Consider the following 16,196-nt stretch of genomic DNA (forward strand, 5'->3'; position numbering starts at 1 on the left):
TTTTTGCAGATTTGACAATGAAGATCAGCTTCACTGAACCATAAAATGTTAAGCAATGGTAATTCAACATGTTCAGGGAGAAATACAACTTTGTTTCACAGGACAATGAGGAGAAAATTATAATATTTCATATTACATATAATAAAATAGAAAAGAAATAGTGAGTGATGTCATCACTTCCCTCATTTGCTAACGACTGGGATGTGCATATAATTGTTTTGTGAAACTAAACGAAACTTTACTTTACATCCGATTTAGATGAAATTTTCAGTGTTATGCTTGTTGGATTTTTCTCTTTTTATTCAAATAAACTTTTTGTTGGGATGGACTTGTGCTTTAAAAAAGAGCAAATTTACTTCATAACACTTAAAATTTGATGCAAAATGTGAAAGGTACTTTTTGTCAGAGATGGGCACCTTCTGGGGGGAGTCCATTGACTCTGAAAAAGATTGTTTTTATGATGTAAAAACAAAACAAACAAACAAAAAATCATCAAAAAAAATTTCACATTCTGCATCTTTAAATCCATGAAATGGTCATGTATTTTCCATATTTCGTTGAATTTTGATAAAATTAGCTGGTAAATATATAAAGACAATTAAGAATATTCACCTCTCTCTTGTCTTTTCTTCATCATTTAATATTACACTCAGTCAATATTTTTTTTGTAGTCCCGAATGTAGATTTTCATAGGGTTTTGGTCAACACCATGAAAGTCTAGATGTGGGACCACAATAAAAAAACATTTACCAAGTGTAATATCATTAAATGATGAAGACAAGAGAGAGGTGAATATTCTTAATTGTCTTGATATAGTTACCACCTAATTTTATCAAAAGAATTTCAAGGTAATATGGAAAATAGATGGCCATTTCAAGGTTTTTTGCAAAATGTGAAATTTTAGCCACTTTTGGTGGGTTTTTGGGGGGCAGGGGGGTTTGCATCAGCATATTGCGCAAGATAGTAGCGCATGCGCAGTCATTGCACACATAGAACGTAACATGCGATGGCACAGTTTTTCGAACGAGGTACCTTGCGATAAATTATTGGTATATATTGGTAAAATATGAGAGATAGTTGTGATTATCCAAAAGGTATTGAAATTTAGAGGGTCTACTGATATTTTTGCAGTCTCCTTTTCCATGGGTCATATTTATGCAGAAATAGAAAGCTTCAAAAGAATTATTCAACCTACAATAATCATAGAGTTTTTTTTCTGTAAATGAAATAACAAAATACATACATATACCAGGATAACTTCTTGTGTGATCTTGAGGAATCAAATTTGTGATTGTATGTTAAAAGGAGATAGTCGCTCAACCTCATGGTTTACTATACTTGACCATTTCCTGGATTTTTATAATTCGAGTTTGTATAGGCCTACCTTTCAATCTTGGATAATTATGAGTTCTACTTCGTCTTTCTTTGGATGTATTGTATGCTTGGAATAGCATCTGTGAACACACCTGTTTAGATCTCCATTTTCTTTCTTCTTTCTCCGCAGGCAAGATAATGAAACATGTTTTATTTTATGGGATCTGTGCAGTAAACTGGACTTCACTTTCGCAGTGATTAACGGTGCGAGTAGTATCAGCTGCGAGTTAACTATTACTCAAGGTTATATATGTTGCGATCCGGTATAGTACCTTCAATGACTCCTTTGTTCAGTTTTTCTACTGGACATTTAATCAGGACTATGTTTAGTCAGGTTTTTTATGTTGGATCTCATTCCATTAGAGGCATGGGTGTTGGTGAGTGGATCAAGTAAAGAATTAATTTTGATCTAAGATCACAACGATGATTCACATCCTAAATTTTTTTCTTTGATTATTTTACATACGGTATTCATTCAACGCTGCTGTTGTTCGTTTTGGGCCTGTTTCACACCCTAGTAGTCTCCTCGGTAGACACTTGGTGTTGAGAGCTCAAAGGTAGAAAAACTGCTAAGTAATTGTTTTGTTGGCTAGTTAGGTGGCTAGATGTTAGCGCTAGTGGATGAGACAAATGCTAAAAATGCTCTAATAATAGATTGCATTTGCTTAGTCATTGCAGGGTTGAAGCCCAGGAGGGTGACCACTGGATCTCTCTGAGATGGTATGAAGTGTTAGTTTTGCTGTATCCTTTCTCTACAGTTGGTATCATCTTCAGTCTACTGGACTAATATAGAGTGGACAGTGGAGTTGGACATGCTCTATAGTTTCCCTGTCTCTGTTGCAACTGCAGTTAGGTGAAGGGTGGTTGTGAGGGAACATTCTGTGTATATTGTCATTGAGTTTGGGATGTTCTGTGAGCATCCTCATCAACTTCACTTCTGTGGATCTTGGAAAAGAGCTGTGTGCATTTTTTCTTGCAACTGTGGGCTGGAGTTGGTATGTCCATCTTCCTTTTGTAGATCTGTCCCATTGTCGTTGCAAGAGCTTCTCAGTATTCTTACGGATAGTCTTTGCGCTTTCCTTGTGCAGACTAATTTCGGAAGCTAATGATGATGAGCTTGCAGCTTCCAAAACAGCATCCTTGGCTAGTTGGTCAGCAAGTTTGTTTCCTGTGATATTTGCATGCCCAGCAATCCATGTGATGGTGACAGTAGTGCCTATACTTCTTAAAAGAATGATGTTTTTATCATTGGCGGCGGAGCAGAGGATTAACTTTTGCGTTTGGGGGGGGGGGCGGATGGGACGCAACAATAAGCGCCCCCCCAAACACAAAAGATAATCCTCTGCTCCGCCGCCAGTAGTTTTTATTAGTGCGAAACACAACCTCTTTGAACGATGAAGAGTGGAGAGAACTGGTCATGGCAATGACAGCACTTTGACAATCAGTGAGAATGTGCACTACCTGATCAACTAGGGCTGGTTTCTTCAGGGTGATATGTTCCACAGCTGTTTCTATGGCGACCATTTCAGCATGAAAGCTACTCGAATTGCTAGCAACAGGCTTGCAGATGCAGATTGGTATTCAGTTCAGTCCTGTCCAGTAGATGACAATGCCTGCTCCGCAAGGACCTGGGCAGACCCATCTGTGAAGATGACAGTATCGCCTATCAGTATTGAGACTTAGAATGAAATCAGTCGCCAACTTCAGAGCCTGGTCCTTCTGCTCACTGCTCCTGTCTCTTCCATTCTGCACGATGTCAGACATATCTTTGATAGGTTGGGAGCCAGGATAGTTTACCTGTAGGCTGACATTCAGGTCTTTAAGGGCCCTGGTCATCAAGCAGAGAGGGGTGCTTCTGGGTCCATGTGAAAATGTTGGATCACCCAAGAGACTTTGGACTATTAAATACCCTGAAGTTATCTGTTTCTTCCTTTATACTAAGAATGTACTGGCACAAGGTTCTCTTCTTCTTTCCTTGGTTGGCAACCAGTCAGGATTGACTATTATTGCCATAGCTTTTGTTCATTTTCAATAGCTTATCAAAGCTTTTTTTCTCTTTTTCTCCTTTTTTCTTTTTCCTTCCTTTTCATTTTCTTTTTATTTCCTTTTTTTCCTTTTCTTGTTATTTTCTTTTCTTTTTTTCTATTTTTTTTCTTCTTATTTTTCTTCTAATTTTTCTTCTTTTTTTTTTAAATTCTTTTTATTTTTCTTTTCTCTTTTTATTTCTTTTCTTTTTTTCTTTTACTCGCAACTTCGCAAGTATTTTATGTAGTCTTATGTCAAGAGAAGAGTGTGAGACATTACTTCCACAGCATCAGAAAAGCAGTGAACAAAGGTCCCTGTGGCCATTCGAAGCGCAAGATTTTGAACTCTATCCAGCGCCAAGATGGACCTGACAGTACACCATACAGGGTAGGCAAACTCCAGGTGCGGTCGATTACATGCCGAGTACAATAGAAGCATGAGCTCCATGCTGGCACCAGCAGTGTGTGATGTTAAGGCAGAGATCTTGCAAAGTGCTCTCATGGCTTTTGATGCTGCTGTTTCAACCTGACTACTGAAACGCAGATTCTCGTCCAAGATGACACCTAGACATCTGCACTCATTAAAGGACAAGTCCACCAAAACAAAAACTTGATTTGAATAAAAAGAGAAAAATTCAACACACATAACACTGAAAATTTCATCAAAATTGGATGTAAAATAAGAAAGTTATGACATTTTAAAGTTTTGCTTAATTTCAAAAAACAGTTATATGCACATCTCGGTCGGTATGCAAATGAGGGAACTGATGACATAACTCACTCACTATTTCTTTTGTATTTTATTATATGAAATTTGAAATATTTTGATTTCTTGTCATTGTCATGTGAAATGAAGTTTCATTCCTCCCTAAACATGTGGAATTCCATTATTTTAACATTTTGTGCTTCAGGCAAGGAGGTCCTAATCGTCAAATTCGTAAAAATTGAAATATTGTAAAATTCAAAAAATAAAAAACAAAAGAAATAGTGAGTGAGTGACATCATCGACTCTCTCATTTGGATGTAACTGGCTCGTTCATATACCTATTTTGTTAAAAATAAGCGAAACTTTAAAATGTCATTACTTTCTTATTTTACATCCGATTTTGATGAAATTTTCAGCATCGTGCTTGTCTGATTTTTCTCTATTGATTCAAATCAAAACTTTTCTGAGCTGAACTTGACCTTTAATACTTGGGTAAGGCGATGGCTGCCCATGTGTACTGCAATGTCCTTATGACCTCTTTTACTGAAGCACATGACATTAGTCTTGTGTTGACCGAGAAATGCCAGGTATTGCACCACTTTTCTACCTGTTGCAACTGGACTTCCAGATTTGCAACTGCAGTATGCAGGCAGTCGCTTGTCTCCAAAGGGTGATATCATCAGCATACTTGATATGATGGCCTGGATGTGGAGAAACATCATTGATTGCAATGATGAAAAGGATCGGAGCAATGACCCAACCCTGAGGAACGCCAACACTTGTCTCTTGCCAATCTGTTCTGACAGTGTTAACAAGGCATCTGCAGTATCTGTCTCTGAAAAACAACACCCCAAAACAGAGAATTTGTGCCATTCCAAAGAATTGCATTTCATCCTTGAGCAGTTCCAGAGACCCCCAGTTTAGGACCAAAGTTAAGTTTCAGAGCCCCCTATATTTGTTTTTAGTGTGGCACAAAGGTATCATGTTATGAAAATAAGTTGAGCCTCTTCTCCACTAACCCAGAGCCTCACTATTCCAATAGGATTTTCTAAAGTTAAGGAAGAGGTAACAAAAAAAATGTAATTATTGAAAAAAAGCAGTAATGCAGCCACCTCAGGCTCCTAAAGATGGATGCAGTAGCTAGATAAAAAAAATCACTGGCCTCTGTTCTCTCCCTTCCAAAAATGCACACCTAATGGCCATCCAATCCCCCCCCCCCCGAGTAATGATTGGTATAAAATTGGGGTTTCTTTCGGAATCAGATTGTGATTAATAGACTTCCACTGTCCAGTTCCAGGCCATGCCATAAGGTCTGTTTTAATTTTTTTTAGTTCATTTCAAGCAATAAATATTGCTCCCTCGTTTTAGAAATAGGGCCGGCAAAATCGTGATATACCGTATTTTCCGGAATATAAAATATGTAAAATATGTATTAACGAATGAAAAGAAAAAATGAATAGAGGAAATTTTCATTGCCTAATTTCTAACCGATTACGATTACAATCGATTACGATTACATGCCTATTGTAAAGCATTTTCAATGCACTTTTTAGGTGTAAAAAAAATAAGTTTTCATTACAAAAAAAACAGGGTTTTTTTAAGGAAAAGGTGACCATAAAATGCAATTTTTTAATATCAAAATAATGGTATAAAAAGGGAAAGTTTTTTTTTTAATATTGAGAGAAAAACAAAAGAAATAAAGAATAAAGGACATTAGTTATTTCCTTTTTACCAACCGATTACGATCGATTACGATTATATGCCTATTACAGAGCATTTCCCATGCAATTTTAATTGAAAAAAAAAAGTTTTCACCATAAAACAATCAGTTTTTTTTTTAAAAACATTTTTAAATTGATAGTAGTTAAATAAATAATATAAACCAATCTCTACAAAGAAGATTTTTCAAAGAAAATTTCGCAAAATATGCTCCCTGTTTTTAGTAACCAACAAATAATTATACATAAAATATTCTATATAATTGTTGGTTCAAAAGCAAGTTATACTACCAAGAAAACATAGTCAATTTTCCGACGAAATTTTGTTGTTTCTGTGTATAAACCGCACCCAATATTTCAAGATTATAAAGCGGGAAAAAAGGCGCGGTTTATACACCGGAAAATACGGTAGGCCCCGCTCGAGAAAAGCTTGTAATCGATTATACTACCTCAATATCTAGGTTGCTTACTTCAGCACACTATATATACTCGTGATATAAGCCCCGCTGCTGTGTTGAGTGGCTTAGTATGTCCGTTCGCGGGGCCTGTTTCACGAGTATAGAACTATAACCGTTATATAGGCCCCGCACTACGGCACTTCAGACACACCATCACAGTAGCGGGGCCTATATCACGAGTATATATTAAGCTTGCATTCTAAGATAGTCGCGAAACTGGCCCCGTCCAATGCGCTTATCCCAGCATTCGCACGTGTGTGGAGCTCGGATGACGGCTATTAGTATACTCGTTATCGAGGCCCCTTACACTGTTATTTCGTGGAAAATAACGTGGTCGTCGTGGGGCTTGTTTCCCCGCGGCCGGTGACAATTATCATGGGCGGCGCTGTAGGGGCTCCAATTTATTTTCCAAATAAACAAGGAGAGAGAATAATAATTTACTTCAAAATATATTTGTTGATTTATTCATGTATTATAATTCATTTATTTATCAATCTATTTGTATTGATTAATTAATGTATTTCAATTTATTTGTTTTTAGTGTTTTTTTCTTTTGTGATATAGAGAGTCAGAGGTTCGTTTTTAATTATTTTTATGAGCGGAAGTTCATTCATTTCAATCTATTTTAATTGATTAATTAATGTATTTTTATTGATAAGAAATGTTCATTAATCATTTAATTTATTTTTTCATTTTTTTTTCTTGATGTAGAGAGTCAGAGGTAACATTCGTTTTTAATTATTTTTATGTGTGTAATTTCATTTATTTATCTTTCAATCTATTTTAATTGAATAATATTCATATTTTTTTTCTATTTTTTTTATTTTTTGATATTAAAAGAGGTATCATTCGTTTTTAATTCTTTTTATATGTGGAAGTTCATATATTTATTTATTTACTATCTATAATTTCTTTCTTTCTATATTTATTTGTTTATTCATTAATTTATTAAATTTTCATCTTTTTTTTATCCGAGAGGCATGCGTAGGCCTAGGTCTTATGTTGATACACAGTCATATATACATTTCATTTATTTTTCATTTATTTTATTCATTCTGTGAGTTATAATGGCTAACAAAATGATGACAGCAATCATTGCAAAGCTTAGAATATCTTCTCTTTCACCTGGCCTCTGAGGATTCTTCGATCATTCAGGCATGAATGATTTTGACAATTTTAAGTAAGCCTGAGTCGAATCGATTTTAAAATCGGTGTTCGATCGATGTCATCGAACACTGGTGCAGATTTTGCAAAATCGGTGCATCGAAAAAAAAAAAAAACGTCGGCCGGCCGATTCGTTTGGTTTACACAATCAATCATCAAAATATCAGAAATGTCCAACTTTACTACTACTTATACCATGGTCACATTTGCTCTACGGCTGCCGTACGGTGGCCGTAGATACCTGAATTCGAGAGATTTCTGCGGCGGCCGCAGAAAATCTACGGTGGCCGCAGGGTCGACGTACGGCGGATTCCTACTTTTTACAGGCCGTAGGGGTGGCCGTAGAATTTTAACGCGGAGTTATAACCCTTTTTCTTTTCTACGCTCGCCATAGAAATTAGACTAGCCGTAGGCATGGCGTAGAACGCTCTACGGCGGCCGTACGTCGAGCGTACGGTGGCCGTGCGGCTGCCCTCTTGTCTTTCTTCCCTCCTTTCCCCTTCTCCTTTTGTGTTATCTGCTGGGGAGCCACCAGGCGCGTATTTAGAATTTTGCACCTCGGGGGCCCGACCTATAATTTTGGCCCATATGCATGTGTACTTTTCGAACAAAAAATGGCGACCCCTCCTCGTCATGCAAACACGTGCCTTAAATGCATGTTGAATTATCTTATTTCATAATCACATGAAAAAGGGCAACTGCAGACCACTTTTTTAAAAGCAAACTATCCATGAATATGATGTAATACCCCTTTTTTTTAAGAACAAATGTGACCAGGAAGCACAGATATTGCCTTTTCACCAGGGGCTAACTTGGGTAAAATATGACCTTATTATTATTATTATTGTTATTATTATCATAATTATCATCATGTGGAGTTAAATGCTGATTTTTGTTGTTTCCTATATAGGGTGTAGTTCTTAAGACTAATGCGTTTATTAACATCTTAACTTTATTCCTACAGACAAGTTAACATGTTTAAGTCCGAATAAATAATGCGAACGCAATTTTTAGCTTGTGTATAGACCTGAAAATAGAATATTCTGATAAATTTTGTAAGCATGAGCAGGATGGGTATTTATTTATCTGTCAGGGCAAGCTGTAAATTATTTATATTCCAAAATCACCCAAAGTTTGGAAATTCTAATCATTATTGGTAATCATGAACAGGATGGGCATTTAAAAATTATTCGACGCGAGCGGCAAGCGCGAGCTGAACTTTTTTATATTCCGTTCCAAAACTTGACATTCTACGCAATTTAGGTATTCATTAACAGGATGTCCATCAAACTAATTATTCGATGCGAGCGCGACGTGCGAATCACCCCAAAGGTCGAATTTGTCCCCCCCCCCCCTTCCTAGGTCGAACATTACTGATCGTATAATATTCAGATCAGTGTCAAACATTAATTTGGCGACCCCCCTTCCTAGGTCAAACATTAATTTGGTGCCCCCGCACTTTTATTACTCCCCCTTGCTCCTTTTCCCTTCTTGTTTCCTTATCTCTTTCTTTTCTCCCTTTTCTGTTTCTCTTCTTTCCCCCTCCTTTTTTATCTCCCTTTTCTTTCCCTTTCTTCCCTCCCTCTTTTTGGCGCCCCCTTTTTGCCTACTCAGGGGCCCGGACCCCGAAAACCCACCCCTCCCTCCCGCCCAGAATACGTGTATGGGCGTGGTGCGAAACTGTGAAAACTTTCTGAAATGAAATGTCTAATGTGAAATATCATGATGAGTGTGAAAAGCAATTCATGGTATACTCACTGTATAGTGCCCCTGCGGCCGCCGTGAGGGCGCCTTGCGGCCACCTTGCGTCTACCGTAGAATTTGTCAAAAACCTACGGCCAGCGCAGGGTCGCCCTAGGGCGACCGTACGTCATGATTTCAAGGACTTACGTCAGCCGCAGATTTTTTTCTCCATAAATTAAAAAATACGCCGTGCGGCGACCGTAACATATGTGACCGCTAGAGTAAGTGGCCGTGGAAATTCTGAGGCGACCGTAGAATTACTACTTGCCGTAGAAATTTTAGAATCTACGGCGGCCGTAGCAAATGTGACCAAGGTATTACTTGATTTCTATTGCCCCCAAAATGAAACCGACTGAGTAATTATGATGCTATTCACCATTAATTTGAAGTTTATTTCGATCATAGTTCGAGTCTTACTCGTCTGCTCGTGCCGAGATAATTTATGCACGATGAATTCATGAATGGAAGTCATGGCCATCGATCGTGCATGCGCAGTACTGTTCTTTAATCAAACCAGAAAATGGCCGGAAATTGACGCGATCAACGTAAAATAAATCCTGCTTTCATGAACAATATTAATATCATGACCATAGAACATAATTTAATCGTAATATTTAACAATAATTTGCATATGATAATCATTAATGTGAATTTAGAGCTTGATGTGAAACGTTTGTATTTCGTTTCAATTTTCAATGGCGGACATCTCATGACGATCGACTTGACTTCGAGCTAGTGCACTTGTCTAAAAAAAATAATCATCACATCAGGATTGATTCTCGAACATTGTCTACATGCAAAAACTCTGTTCAAGTTCGTAATATCACCATATAATAACATTTTACATGGCAAAACTTTGGGCTCTGATTTCATGAATGGGAAAATATGTCATACGTCATCGAACACGCATGCGCATTGTGCTTATTTTCTCGGAGCTTGGAGGAGACGTCCAGAGATGGAATAACAATAGAAATAATCCGGCCAGTATTAATTCTTCCATATGAACATAACATACTTTGCTGACATCGTCAATATTCTTAGTATGACCATAAAATCTTGTTAAATCGTAATAATTTAGATGAATTTAGGGCTCGATTCGAAACATTCGTATTTATTTTGATCGCATGCTCAATTGCGTCTAAAAAAATGGATTGTCATTATCAGGATTAATTCTCGAACATCGTCATAACTCATATTCCACAATCTTTCCTCACAATCGTTATATCAGCATTGAATAGCAATTCAAATGACCATCCAGAGAAAATTACGTATTTATTCCCATAAATTTATTTGGAGCTCATTTTGGATCCAACTACACAATCTCAGGCAAGTTACAGCGCTCTCCGTTGATTGCACTTGTTTGCTGGCGCTGACGTCAAGCACGCCTGTCGTTTCGGCAGAGTGAGTGTACGGAGCTGCGGACGGGGCTGGTGAATGGACTGCGAATGCTAGTTGACCGAAAATCATTCGGATCGACTCTGCATGATTCATGTCTTTATTATTGTTTCATTTTAAACTTATATGTTGTCATCTGCAATTATCATTGTTGAAGATATTTTGGGAAGAATTCTGCTTTGGTCCCCGGCCTTCTTTTGTGTGTTTTGTGATCATGGAAAATACAAACGAACTTTGCTGTCATCTGCTTGTGCAACGCTCACCCGGCCAACGCCAGCGCATACCGTCAGTGCGTAGTGCATATGCAAAGCGCATCGCATCGACGCAAAAACAAAAGACTAAATTTCCCCGCCTTCAATATTCGATGCGTCGATGTTCGATCGAATTAGAGCTGTCGAACACCGGTTTTCAAACTAATCGATATGACTCAGGCTTAATTTTAAGAAAGTATAGGTATTTATAATCTGAATTTGAAAATAATCGTTTCATTACCTTTTTTATTTAGTCATAGTTGAAGGGTTATAACGGCTTATATTTCGTTAATAAAAGGAATTTGCATTTTGTTTAAAGGTCAAGTTCACCCCAGAAAAATATTGATTTTAATAAACAGAAAAATACAAAACTAGCATAACGCTGAGAATTTCATCAAACTCGGATGTAAAATAAGAAAGTTGTGATATTTTAAAGTTTCCCTTATTTTTCACAAAAACGTGATATAATATATGCACAACTTATTTGCATGCAAATGATTCATGCAGTTGATGTCCCCCACTATTTCTTTTCTTTTTATTGTTTGAATTATGCAATATTTCATTTTTCACATAATAAGAAAACGTACTTTGAAAGTAGGGCCTGCTATATACGCCAAATAGATACTAAACATAACGATAGGCCTGTCCATAATTGTGGGCCCGGGGGGGGGGGTAAGTCTCAGTTAAATATAGATTAGATTAATTATAGTGTAGATATCCCTCAAGCAATAATGAAATTGACCAAAAGAAAATTAATAAATCTTCCCCTATAATGAATATGCCTATTCGTTTTTTTTTTCTGAACTTAAATGGATGAAAAGTGGAAAAGGGGGGGGGGCATTTATGAAAGGAATAAAAAAAACAAATTGATAATACACAGGAAGCCAGATGAATGATTCAATAATGAATAATAGAAGAAAGCCGATTTGAAATATATATATATATATTTACTTCTTACATCCAGATGATTATAAAGAGATATATGATACATGAATGAATAAATGGATTCATTCGCAGCATTGGGGGGAAATTATACAACAACTATATGATTTAATTACTGACACCTACCTCCCCGTAAAAAATAATTGAAATGAATTGCTGGGCGGGGCTCAAATTTATTTAAAAAAAAACAAGGGGAATAATAATGAATTTCCACACATAAAAAGAATTAAAAATGAATGATACCTCTGACTCTCTACATCACAAAAGAAAAAAAAATGGAAACAAACAAATAAATCAAATGATTAATAAATAAATATGAATACAATAATTAATCAATTAGAATATATTGATAAATGATTTAAATGAATTTCCACACATTAAAATTAATTGAACACAAATGATACCTATGACTCTCAATAGCACAACCCCCTCAATGAAAACAAATAAATTAAATGATTAATGAATGAATTTAATTACATTAATTTTTTTAATTAATTTATTCAAATAATGAAATTTCACACATAAATATAATAAAACTAAGCCTGAGTCGAATCGATTTTAAAATCGGTGTTCGATCGATGTCATCGAACACCGGTGCAGGTTTTGCAAAATCGGTGCATCGAAAAAAAAAAAAAAATACGGTACGTCGGCCGGCCGATTCGTTTGGTTTACACAATCAATCATCAAAATATCAGTAATGTCCAACTTTACTACTACTTACTTGATTTCTATTGCCCCCAAATGAAACCAATTGAGTAATTATGATGCTATTCACCATTAATTTGAAGTTTATTTCGATCATAGTTCGAGTCTTACTCGTCTGCTCGTGTCGAGATAATTTATACACGATGAATTCATGAATGGAAGTCATGGCCATCGATCGTGCATGCGCAGTACTGTTCTTTAATCAAACCAGAAAATGGCCGGAAATTGACGCGATCAGCGTAAAATAAATCTTGCTTTCATGAACAATATTAATATCATGACCATAGAACATTATTCAATCGTAATATTTAACAATAATTTGCATATGATAATCATTAATATGAATTTAGAGCTTGATGTGAAACGTTTGTATTTCGTTTCAATTTTCAATGGCGGACATCTCATGACGATCGACTTGACTTCGAGCTAGTGCACTCCGAGTGCACTTGTCTAAAAAAATAATCATCACATCAGGGTTGATTCTCGAACATTGTCTACATGCAAAAACTCTGTTCAAGTTCGTAATATCACCATATAATAACATTTTACATGACAAAACAGAGAAAATTGCGTTTGATCTTTTTTCCCATCAATTTGAAGCTAGTTTGTGCCCAACTTTGGGCTCTGATTTCATGAATGGGAAAATATGTCATACGTCATCGAACACGCATGCGCATTGTGCTTATTTTCTCGGAGCTTGGAGGAGACGTCCAGAGATGGAATATTAACAATAGAAATAATCCGGCCAGTATTAATTCTTCCATATGAACATAACATACTTTGCTGACATCGTCAATATTCTTAGTATGACCATAAAATCTTGTTAAATCGTAATAATTTAGATGAATTTAGGGCTCGATTCGAAACATTCGTATTTATTTTGATCGCATGCTCAATTGCGTCTAAAAAAATGGATTGTCATTATCAGGATTAATTCTCGAACATCGTCATAACTCATATTCCACAATCTTTCCTCACAATCGTTATATCAGCATTGAATAGCAATTCAAATGACCATCCAGAGAAAATTACGTATTTATTCCCATAAATTTATTTGGAGCTCATTTTGGATCCAACTACACAATCTCAGGCAAGTTACAGCGCTCTCCGTTGATTGCACTTGTTTGCTGGCGCTGACGTCAAGCACACCTGTCGTTTCGGCAGAGTGAGTGTACGGAGCTGCGGACGGGGCTGGTGAATGGACTGCGAATGCTAGTTGACCGAAAATCATTGGATCGACTCTGCGTGATTCGTGTCTTTATTATTGTTTCATTTTAAACTTATATGTTGTCATCTGCAATTATCATTGTTGAAGATATTTTGGGAAGAATTCTGCTTTGGTCCCCGGCTTTCTTTTGTGTGTTTTGTGATCATGGAAAATACAAACGAACTTTGCTGTCATCTGCTTGTGCAACGCTCACCCGGCCAACGCCAGCGCATACCGTCAGTGCGTAGTGCATATGCAAAGTGCATCGCAGCCATCGACGCAAAAACAAAAGACTAAATTTTCCCTGCCTTCAATATTCGATGCATCGATGTTCGATCGAATTAGAGCTGTCGAACACCGGTTTTCAAAATAATCGATATGACTCAGGCTTAATAAAAACGAATGATAACTTTTTTATTGACTCTCACATCACAAAAGAAAAAAAAACCTGAAAACAAATAAATTAAATGATTAATGAATAAATATAAATACATTTATTAATCAATATAAATACATTAATTAATCAATTAAAATAGATTGAATAAATGAACTTCCGCACATAAAAATAATTAAAAACGAACCTCTGACTCTCTATATCACAAAAGAAAAAAAACCTGAAAACAAATAGATTCTAAGATTGATAAATAAATGAATTATAATACATGAATAAATCGACAAATAAATTTCTGAAGAAAGACATTACTATTCTCCCTCCTTGTTTATTTGGAAAATAAATTGGCGCCCCACCCGCCCCCGGGAAACAAGCCCCACGACCACGTTATTTTCCATGAAATAACAGTGTAAGGGGCCTCGATAACGAGTATACTGATAAGTGATAGCCGTCATCCGAGCCCCACGCACGTGCGAATGCTGGGATAGGCGCATTGGATGGGGCCAGTTTCGCGACTATCTTAGAATGCAAGCTTATACTCGTGATATAGGCCCCGCTACTGTGTTGGAGTGTCTGAAGTGCCGTAGTGCGGGGCCTTTAACGGTTATAGTACTATACTCGTGAAACAGGCCCCGCAAACGAACATTCTAAGCCATTCAACACAGCAGCGGGGCCTATATCACGAGTATATATAGTGACCTCAAGTTAGCAACCTAGATATTGAGGTATAATCGATTATGGTCAGTTCCCCATGTCTGCGCGGTCTCCCAAGTCTGCGCACCCGCGTATCTGCGCGATTTCAGTTACAGAAGATGCGCAACGAGCACGAACTTTACACATGCACTACATAGACAGGTATTCATAAAAAATCCGACTCTTTTATGGTGGAAAAATAATGAATTCAGGGCATTTCATGTGACGGCCTCAAAATGCAGCCTTTGTCATCAAAATCCCCGAATCGTGTGCAAAGTGAATGAGTGCGCAGACATGGGGTACCATTTTTTTTTTCAATCTGAAAATGACTGCCCGAGGTTTTTTCAAGAAAATCCTATATTTCCTTTCACTTTTTAATGAGAAATTTGGTACACTTACTTTTAATGATATAAGGAACACTATCAATCAAAAGATTTTGTGAAATAAGAAGAAATTCATGTTAAATCTTAACTCAAATTGTTAGGTGCGCAGACTTGGGGCCCACCATCATACAATTTTTTCTCGAGCGGGGCCTATATCACGAGTATGCCCATGAACTATGGCATATAGAATTCACCAAAAATGCAGTCTGAAGATCAACACACCGCAAGGCACTGAAAATCAGCACTCAGCTCAGCAGCGTCACTCCACCGAGCTACAGCTGTAATTCGCTTCACCTGTCCCTGGCCCTTCGGCTTCGGGCAAGCGCGATCTAACGTTAGGCTTTGCTGTGTGCGGCTGTATCCTTGCCCGTGAGTGAGGCGGATACGATACCCTTCGAATGCTTCACCATCACCACGCATGTTACCTCTCTCAATTACCTCATATTTGCACAATCTTCAACAACTTACCGCTTTAAGATTACTGTAAAATCGCTGTCTGTTACTCTAGATTACCAGTCAAAGGGCCAGTTTAATAAATCCGTTGGCGCTGTCGGAAATAATCAAATATAACACCGTTCGGACGACAATTTTATCCACACGGATTTTCTTCCTTCTTCCTTGTTGATTTGCAGCTTTGCAGTGACGTCATGACTAAGGTGGCCACGTGATCAGCAGCTAGCAGACGATTTTTTTTGTGTGTGTGTGTGGGTGTGTGAAATTTTACATTTAGAAAAATAGATTAGGCATAAATAGTAAGATTGAAGACTATTGGGGATTTCTACAAGAGGAATTGGGGATTTCTACGAGAGGAATTCACGACTAAACGATCTGTATCTGACTACCTATTTTGATGGAGAAATGAGGCTTATTGCTTTTTCATATTACAGGAGGATTTTTTTTTAAATTGAAAATAGCTAGAAGAGACATGTCCATATGTAACTACTGTACTACAAACAACCATTTTGTATAAAACTTAACAATTCTCTGTTAAAGTAAACAACTAAAGGTATTTTTTGTAATTTGTCTTTTTTGTTTTCGAAGT

At 37.0% G+C, this 16,196-nt stretch overlaps 1 protein-coding gene across 1 annotated transcript in view; it reads right to left on the reverse strand.

Annotated features, from left to right (window-relative positions):
• LOC121419129 (RAC-gamma serine/threonine-protein kinase-like) overlaps nucleotides 1-15,801 on the reverse strand; it is a 103,258-nt gene extending 87,457 nt beyond the window's left edge. Inside the window, exon 1 of the mRNA XM_041613449.1 lies at nucleotides 15,623-15,801. The gene's annotated coding sequence lies outside the window, so the exon portion shown is untranslated. The remainder of the gene's footprint in view (nucleotides 1-15,622) is intronic.
• Between the last annotated feature and the right edge of the window lie 395 nt (nucleotides 15,802-16,196).

Source organism: Lytechinus variegatus, chromosome 7 (genome assembly GCF_018143015.1).
Source record: "Lytechinus variegatus isolate NC3 chromosome 7, Lvar_3.0, whole genome shotgun sequence".
Classification (NCBI taxonomy): domain Eukaryota; kingdom Metazoa; phylum Echinodermata; class Echinoidea; order Temnopleuroida; family Toxopneustidae; genus Lytechinus; species Lytechinus variegatus.